The sequence below is a fragment of the Molothrus ater genome, chromosome 1, assembly GCF_012460135.2.
Source record: "Molothrus ater isolate BHLD 08-10-18 breed brown headed cowbird chromosome 1, BPBGC_Mater_1.1, whole genome shotgun sequence".
NCBI lineage: Eukaryota > Metazoa > Chordata > Aves > Passeriformes > Icteridae > Molothrus > Molothrus ater.
The window spans coordinates 95,841,310-95,851,512 of NC_050478.2; positions in this window are offsets into that span (position 1 = coordinate 95,841,310).

Here is a 10,203-nt window from a genome sequence, read left to right on the forward strand (position 1 = left end):
GAAATAACTGGCAATGTATTCAGTTTCTCCTTTCAGTCTCTATAAAACATAGTATTATGCCTATAGACAGAGCAATAAGCAAGTGAAAAAAGCAGCTTAAGGGTATTTGATGTCCTTAATAAGAGTATCTATTAAAAAAAATTTGTTCTGAAATAGATGGCTCAGAATATATTTTACACAATAGTGGTATCCTATTAATCTATGGCTTACTGATGCCTGCCAACTGCCAAATAACTCCTGATATCCTGTAAGTTGATAAATAATTTACTTGTTGTTAATAGATCTAAAATCTGATGTTCCTGTTGTAGAACTACATTGTGCCAAGTCCTCCAGACTTGGTAATGAAAAAGGCAAAAAAGTCATGTTGAGTTACAATCCTTTATGTTTACTCAGTGTCCTTGGACTCTCTGTCATAAGCACTTATTTCTCAGTGAATACTGTAAATCTGACTTAAATAGTCACTTAATAACATTTTTATTTTAAATAATATTTTTCCGAAATAATTCCTAATGTCTTCGAATCATACTGCTGCAAAAGATATTTGAAATGCCATGCTTATAATAATAATAATATGTAATAAACAGGAAAGAGACACAATGATCCTTATGGATCCCTTCCAGCTCAAGATAGTCTATGATTATATGACTGAGGAAGAAAGCACCTGGCTTGAACCCTTGACTACATTTCCCCTTGCAACTGTTCTCATTTACATAGCTGGAGATGCACTGTTAGCAAAAAGAGGCAACATCCAATAGAACCTCATTTTCATTCTTCCACCCTCTGTTCCCACAGTGTGTTTATTTTGGAGCTGAAATGCTATATGTTCTAAATTAGTAAACAGCCAGACACAGTCTTCCTTCAAAAGAAGGCAGCCTAGAACCAATTTGTCAAAAGAGCAAAATTAGGAATATGTTTAACTAGACCATGAATATGCTTAAAAAAAAAAAATGGAAGACCTGTGCTGAAGTAGAATTCTATTAAACAAAAGGATTTTTCTGCAGCTTCTCCTCCAGCCTCCTTCTTATTTACAGAAAGGTACATTTCTATATGGACATGTGAAATGTGATTGGTATACACTAATTTGTTCAACACTAATATAACACAAGTTGATTGCACAGCCGAAACAATGACTAGGAGCCAGAAAAGGTTTAACAATTTTATTACAAAGTTTTTAACACAATTTTAACACAAGCAAATAAAGATAGCAGTTAGAAGGTAAAATAGTATGATTTTTTTTCTCCATCAATATTATAGAAATGCATTGAAATAAGAATTTGTAAAGGAGATCAAATAAATTGACATTCAATACCTAATTAGCTTGTGTTGAATTTTATTACCCAGGTTCACCAGGCTCTAGAATTAGGTTACTAATGTATAATTACATAATTTTTGTGGGAATTAAAAACAAATTAATGTAATTTAAACTCATCTATAGTTTACTGCTAGAAAGGTCAGGAACTGCACAATAAACATTAACAAATATCGTGTAATGAACCGAACAAATTACTATCTTTTAGCCCAGGTTTACTGCTTAAATCATAGATCTTTGCTTTTTTTCCTCTAGCCACATTCCAATTTTTTTATTCCTTCTATAACCCACACAAAATTTATTTTCAAAATTTCTTTTATCTGTCATGCCATGTAAAATGTGCTTTAGAAGTCTAAACAAAATAATGCCAACTACCTCCCTTTTTCCCTTTATTATCCCCAGAAAAGTCAAATATATTTGTTTAACTAGACCTGCTGTCCCTGAATTCCTATATATCTGGAGTCTAATGATTTCCTCCTTCAAAATAACTTCCTTAAAGTACAAATTACACTTCAGTTAGCTTCAAATGATAAGTCCTAGAAAAGGAAGGGGTGTTTTCAAATACTGAATACTGCACAAGTTTATACGAGAAATAACTAACTCATACAAACCTAGAGCACAATAAATAGTAGACCAATTCTCACTGTCTCTTATTTTAAAGCCTCTTGAGATTTCTGGTTTTACAAGTGTATTTGCTCTACAAAGAATATTCAAATTAAAAATCAATCACAGTATTGCAATTTTGAAGTGTTGTAATTAAATTATAAATGAAAGAAAAGCAAACCTGAGTAGAGAAAAGTTAAGGACACAATAATGTTAATCTCAGTCAGAATACCTTTTCTATATTCTTCTATTAGAGAATTTGGACAATGATAAATATCTTTGAAATCATCATGGTGAAGCTCTCCATCCACAAATCCAAAGTATATTCTTTGCAGAATTAGAAGTCAATTCTCCTTGAATATGTCATCAATAGGTCAAGAGTTTTCATTGTACATGTAGTCAATTTTGTAGGACTTTATAGTATCTTTTTATACACTATTTAAATAACAATGCTTTTCAAAACAAAGAAAAATTTTAAGCTCCTGATGATCTTATCTTAAAACAGATAAACTGGTAGAAATTAGAGATCTCAATTTCAGATAAATGCGACTATTTCTGTCTATTCACAAGGAAATATCATCTCTAGAATTTGAAATTTAAACAGTAAAACCCTGTAAGATTGGGAGTTGCTGCCTTTTAAATAACAAAAGGATTTAAGCATCCATTTAGAGAATGACAAAACTATTTTCATGACATTTCCTTTGTATTATCTTCACACAGTAGAATTGAAGCCATATGGTGTTATGTACTTGGTTGGGGTGGAGGGATGTTTAGAAACAAAATTAAGTGTCAGAGACAGAAGCGCTACAGAAACTGGAAGAAGAATATATCACAGTCTACATCAGAATGGGTACAGTTTCCTCTACAATCAATGTTTTTTGCAGGTTTTACTCATACTCATGCCCAAGTTAACATTCTCAGTCTGCGTGTAGGTCTCAACATGAGCTAATCCCCAAGATTCCCTCTTGAGGAACATGCAGAGGGTGTGTAGCCACAGCCAGACCAGGTCAGCTAAGCCACCAAATGACATTAACCTGCCAGTGATGGTGCCCTCCAGAGTCTCACTGAAGCTGCACCACACAAGCATTTAGAGTTTGACTGGACATACTTTCAATCTTCCTGTCACTGATGCAGGTTGTGATGTTCTGGTTTTGCAGCTGGTGAGATATTCTTCATGAATATGCAATAGGATTTTGCACACTTAAGTTCTTTATTTCCATCTCCATCTCCATCTCCATCTCCATTGTTTAACTTGATTAATTTCGGTGATCTAATTCCTCATTTGTTTGAGACTAGAATGTTCCAATTCAGACCTTCATAACCTGGTTAGACTCTTGGAGTTGGTACTTCTTCAAGCTAGGCTAATGACTTCACTGTAAGATGTTTGCAGGAAATGCTACTGGTGCTTGAATCTTGGTAAAATTATATAAAGAAGAATGTAGCTTGGTCTTTCCAGCTCTTAGGCTGCCAACTGGTACTTTCACAAGCATTTAATTCACCTCTTAATTTAGTGTTACTAGCTCTTTTTGTTCAACAGGCACATCTCCTGAAAACAAGGCAAGCATACATGGAGGAGAGCATGTATCTTTTAAAAAGTGCAAATATATACAATGCAAGGAAACACACCTTACCTAGAATTTGGAAAAAATTATCTTTTTCCTGCTTTATTTAAAATTACATTACCATTCTATTCTCCTTACAAAGGCTGAGAGAATTTTTAACAGCAGATACATTCATTCTTGCATGACCACCATCTTCTCAAGAAGTAGAGCAAATTGTTATCTGTATCTTATTTAGTTACCACAACATCACTTTTGTCCTAAATTGCAGCAAGTTATCATCATAATTGTTCATTTTGCTTTCTCTTTTTTTCACTTTTGGTTTTCAAGAACCCCAGATATTCCAGCTACTTACTGTGTATGCACATATGAAATTATATTACAGAATGAAAAAAGGTCATTTCTCTGCAATGTGGTTATTCATGTAAAGTATCTAATTTTAAGAGAAAATTTTCTTTTATCTCTAACTCATTTCATCTGCAGAAATGCATTTGAGTAGTTTATCCTATGGAATAGCCCTCTATTGTAAACATTTCCTCTGAAAAAGGGATCATATTTTTTCTGGTTCAACTGAAATGTGTTTTTAGGAAAATGGGTTCTGCAGAAGAAAAAGATATCTTCTTTATAAAGGAAAGAGATGGAGAAAGCTATTTTAACATGGCTGACTTCAGCCTGAAAACTACTTAAGAGAATTTAACTGGAGACCAAGAAGTGGTAATGATTCCTTTGTACATGAGTCATCTCTGGGTTTGAAGATCATAGGATCATAGAATGGTTTGGGTTGGAAGGGACCTTTGTAGTCATCTGGTCCAAATCCCAAGATAGCAATTAACCTCAGAATTTGTTGAAACTTCAAAATAAGTCTTTTGAAATATCCGGTCATCCATTTCTCTGAAATGTCCCATTAGGTCTTGAGAGAATGACAATACTAAGGTTATGTGCTCTGAAGCAAGAAAAACTCTGTGTCACTTGTAACTAGTCACTTGTAAAAGAAATCCTAAAGAGAACCACAATGGACCAGTGTGAGATTTACATATTAGAAATCAGAGCTTGCACTTTGGTTAGCTTTAATTTTTAGACACCCATCACAATTCTTAAAATTAATGATTAGATATGTAACAATGTCTGGTAATTGGGTGAGGTTTCTATGGATTAGAAAGAAAGAAAAAAAATCTTCCATTCCAAACCACTGGAGTGTTTCATTTTTTAAAATGTTACAATTATAGTAAGGGATGCCTTTACTACCCTGAGCAAGGCTTGAATTTAGGTATGAATAATTAAATTAATTTTTCCATGTGTTCCAGGGGTTATTCCATCATATATGTGAAACTGGCCAGCTCCAAAAGATGACTAGAGATTTCAGTGCAATCCACAACTAAAGTGGCTTAAATTGAGTGGCTAAGTGCCTAAATATGCTTCTTCCTTCAGTAAATTTGACAAATTGTCTGAAAGAGAAAGGTAAGTTAAGTAGCTTTTGATCTAGAAAAGCCTTACTGATGTGTGCCCTCTTTGGAAACTTTTTTTTAATGGCATAAAAAGCTCTAAAAAATTCTGAAATTCTGTTTCATTCCAAGTGAAAATTTCGAATGATAGTATAAAAAGGTGTGTTTACCATTTGTATAAATTGTCTATAATCTTATGAGTCAACATTCTTTCTGACAACACAAAAAATGTGAACTGCAGAAGGAGTGATGATTCAGTGCATAACCAGCTTTCAGAATACTCTATTTCTAGACTTCTGCATGACCCAAACATATTTGCTGTGTTTTTCTGTTTGTTGGGTTTTTTTCAACACAGCCTCTTCCCTTCAATATTCAACAATTATATTCTGGATTCTAACTTACTTGAAAATCTGAAAGAGTGAGATCCTCATATTCTGTCCACATAAAAAGTACTGAAAATTTTGAAAGAAATTTTGCCTTTTGGAGGATCTGAAGGTAAATATTATCACTTGCAAGAATTTTTTTATAAAGCCTAACATTGTGGTTTTCTGCATGGAACTAGATCTTCAGTATCTTAAAACTCAAAGACAAATATCGTCATGCTGCTATGGAATTTAATCCCGCTGCTTAGGTAGTTAAGCCTCCATAATACATCACTGGAGTTGGTCATGAAGTTTCCAGCGGTTGCAAACCTATCATAATTATCTGGCAAATGACTTTATTTTCTGTATAGGCACATGGATCTCCCAAAAGAGGGTCTAATCTATTAGCTGTGGAGACCATTAGCTGTATGAATACTCAGGGCACCATGAAGGTAAATTTTATCCTGTGCCACAGGCTGCTTTTAAGACAGATGCAGCAACACTCTACTTGGCTTATATACATAGTGCATTATAAATGGGATGAGAAACAGTAACATTTTAAGAGTAAAACAGATGAATCAATGAAAATAAAATTCAAGAAATCTTCCAGGGTTTTTTCAAGTAGTTTTAATTTCTCATTGTATTGGACAGCCTATTTTACTATAAAAAACCCATAAAAATGCTGAAAACCAGTGCACTCCTAGAAATTCTGCACAAACTACAAAATTACATGCAAATATTCTGCTACCCCAAACACCAAGGCTAACTCTGCCACGCGAGTGAACTATGTTTTTCCCAATATTCTTGTTATATTTGTAGGAAGATGCAGTGAAAAGAGATTAGAGAACATCTTACTTTTACTCAAGAACAGTGTGTGTGAGCACACATAGGAAGGAGGGTCTATTTCATACAGGGTCAGTTGCAGAGTGTGACAACTCAGTTCTCACAGTTCAAGGGTTGTAGCGGTGCCAGCTGTAGTATGGATAAAAGGATGGATGGGTGAATATAAGCTAGGTCCCAAGGAACCCAAGGAACTCCAAATTATGTCAAAGACTGCTTGAAGAAAGTCAAGCGTGGGCAGCCCAGCTCCATTCAGTCAGCTTTTTAGCTTTGTTCAGTCTACTGAGTTGCTCAGTGTTCAGCATGTGATGAACTGCTTAACTAAATTTGAACTTAGGCCATATCCTTTTCATCTTTGCATGTATTTTGATACAAGCCTATTGCTCCTCTTCAGGAAGCCTGCTTCTTGCATACCAGCACTGCAGTTACCCTGTTTACATTTTATGTTGATTGCTTAGGAAAATATTGATTGAAGGTGTCATCATGAGTCAGAAAGTCTTTGTTTAGGCTTCTGGTTGAATTGGAATTCAACTGTGTATTTCTCTGCTTACTTTTATAAAATAGGAGCATGAAAACATAATTTATCTTGCATTTTTTTCCCTGTGAGAAGCCATGACGTACTAGCAAAGAACAATTATGGAATTCTGAGGTAATTCACCTGATTATAACAGGAAAATCTATAAAAGCAGGATGATGCAAACTGTCAGAATGAAACAGCTGGAGAAGAGTTATGACTGGCAGCAATTGTGTTTCAAGTGAAAATGATGCAAAAATTCACACAATATTTTCATATTTGAAAATCAATGTTCATTTGCATTAATTTCCATATAATTATAGCTCATATGTGGGTAAAATAAGGGGAAGGAAATAGAAGAGTTATTCTTCAGCCCCAATATCACTGGGCAGTAGTGTTAACATGTATTTATGGCATTTCCTGTTTGTTCCTAAGTAAGTTACACTAAGCACAAAGCCATCATCTGGATTGTGATAATTTGAGTGAGTGCATAATTTCTGGCAGATCAATAATTATTTCCTTAAAAAGATTGACAGAGATACATCACCTTCACTTATGCTGATGTTTCAATTTGTTTTCAAACAGTTTAAGGTGAATCAGTTACTTATATATTGCTTTTTGGGGCACATAGTTTGAGTTCTTGTTTTTCTCAAGATTGAGAGGTGAAATCCCTGACTCCCAGCTGTGACTCACCAGTTTGGCAGTAGCATCTTCCAGTGCCCAGCACAGCCAGCTGACTTTGCTCTGACTATTGTGTTTCTAGGCCTAACTACCAGTGTGCAGCCAAGACCTTAAGTACTAGTAACCAGGCTGTGTGGATGTGAAGCAGATTTTAATATAAGCATGGGCTTCAAACTGGCCTGGAGATGGTGTTTGTGAACCCTTAAATTTAATGTTAACTCATATATATATTGTAAACTATAAAATGTCATAAAGACCTTAGGAAACCGAAAAAAATAAAGCTAATGAGAGGGAAAAAAAATTAAATATCTATTCTGTATGTACAGACAGGGCATAGAGAGACACTCCCTTAGATAGATACATCATTATCAGTTCTCTTCCATGAAAAGCCCTGCCCATTGTTATCACAGAATCATAGGATGGCTTGGATTGGAAAAGACTTTAAAGCCTGCCTAATTTCAGCCCCCCTTGCCATGGACAGGGACAACTTTCAGTACACCAGTGTACCCAGAGCCGTGCCCAACATGACCTTGAACATTTTCACGGGGATGGGGCATTCACAGCTTTACTGGACAGCCTGTTCCAGTGCCTCATCACACTCATGGTCAAGAACTTCTTCCTTATATCTAACATAAACCTGTGCTTTTTCACCTTAAGGTCATTGCCCCTATCCCCTTTATTGGAAAGTTCAACACAGATAAAACACTGTAGCTTAAAAAGGGAAGTAGCTTTAAACACATCTGTCATTGGCACATGCAGCATTTAATCAGAGCTGTAAAAGATATCAAGAAATTTTCCTTGGTCTTGAGAGGGGACAGTTACAGAGATGCCAGATGCTTTGTGGCCATTACAAATCCCACCTCCAGAATCTGTTTCTGCCTTCAAACAGAGCAGAACTGATGCTGAAACACAGCTGCACTAAAATCCTTTGTGTCACCACAATGACAAAACACAATAAAATAATAATGATACTGATTCAAGAGCATCACAAGCACAAAGTCATGAAAAGAAATGCTATGAAATGCTTTTGGTATTTTTTTCCTCCCGTGCTGTGGCTCCAGGCCTACAAAGGTTTATGTACATAAAGAGCAAAGCACAGTGGGGCTGCTCATGTGCCTCGAGTAAAATACAGACTGAGTCTTTGTAGGCTTAAGACTTTCAGTTCAGGCTCTCCGCACATTAATTTCTCTATAATTCATATAGTGTATATTTTATATATAATATATATATATATATATATATATATATATATATACTGTTATGTAAAGGAATTATTAGCAATGAGAATTCTCTTTCATTTTTACAACACATATTATTCTTGTATTAGGCAAAGGTGTATCGGAGTTCTGGCTCATCATTTATTTTAAATTTAGTGTCATTCAGTTTAATGCAATGAAAAACTTCAGATGTGAAATCCCTTGTGAAGGCCTCAGTATTAGAATTGGAAATGCTATGTCTGCCTCAAAGTTCCTAATGCAAATGTCTGAAATTTAGTGCATTTTCTTTCTATACTGAATGTTTCAAGTTTTCCCTGGAAGGAGGAATACAAGGTGATGGGAATGACTGCTTCTCTGTCATCTCTTTTTCTCTGTGCCTTCAGGCACCACTATTTTTCTATGCAGTCACATGCAATAAAACATGTTGGGTGTTCAGTATTTGGGATAGGTGTGAATCAGGCTATGTGAGGGTTTACAGTGACAGATTACCTGTGTCTGCTACCCTGAGAATTCTGGCTATATCAAATGATGCGATCAGAGATGTAGATGGTTTCCCAGAGGTATGATACAAACATATGTAAAGATCCTTCAAAAGAGTGCAACAACTTTGCATAAACATCTCTCTCACCTGTTGCAATAAGTCCTAGGAGAACAGGGAATGTCTAAACAGTGATATATGCCCAAGGTTCAGCTCAGCATAGAAAATTAATGTTCAGTTCTTCTTCCAATGAAGCTGTTAAAAGTAAAACAGATAACTATCCAGATACTCTTTCTCATACCTTCCCCAGGCCTGTGGGCCTGGCTCTCAAGATCTCTGACATCGAATATGTCAGCTTTGCCTCAGTGCCTTCCCTTCACTATTCCCTTAAGAATCTAAGATATCAACTGGATTCTGGCTTTGAGTTCCCTATTGTAAGGAGAGACAAATACTGTTGTTCCCAGACGCCCTTATCTAGCTCAAACGAGCTTTCCTTCACAGTGGACTGTGCAAATATTCAACAGATAATGTTTCCCCTCCTGTCCTACCTGCTTTGGTGAGGACTGAAGAAGTGACATGTCACAAGTGTTTTTAGGGACACCCAACTTAGCAGTCACTGAGATGAATGGGATCGGTCATTCCTCATAATGCAAATGCTTAAGGGTAGTGGAGAACTGCCATTGCATGCATCACCCTGGTTTGTGAGGCTACTGCTGCAGTTATAGTAGCTAAAGCCTTCTCTTGATAAAAGATTTTGGAAGAGAAGAACCTAATCCCATACTGATGAACAGTGATGGGATCTGCACTGGCTATAATTTCCTCGTGCTTTCAAAGGATACAAAGATTGCTATTCAGGACTGTTTCAGATGAGGCAAGAACAGAAGTCTCCACAGACCTGAGAAAGCTAAAGCAGTGTGAAATTTTGTTATAAGTGGTAGAGCTGAAACCTACAGCAGCAGAGAGCTGAGACTGAAGTGAAGTGTCTGGAACTCAGATAAGGGATGTGACCTCCTTAGATGGATGTAAATCTTCCTGCATCTTAGACAACATTTCAACAGCCATGGACTACTTTGGATTTTCTCTACACCCACCTTAGATGAAGTACCATTTTTGTAGGTTGGGATTGCATTGTAAGTGTTCTTTGGATGAAGAACTTCAGTCTTTCCTATTTCAAATAAAGGAAGTTCTAAAGACAGAT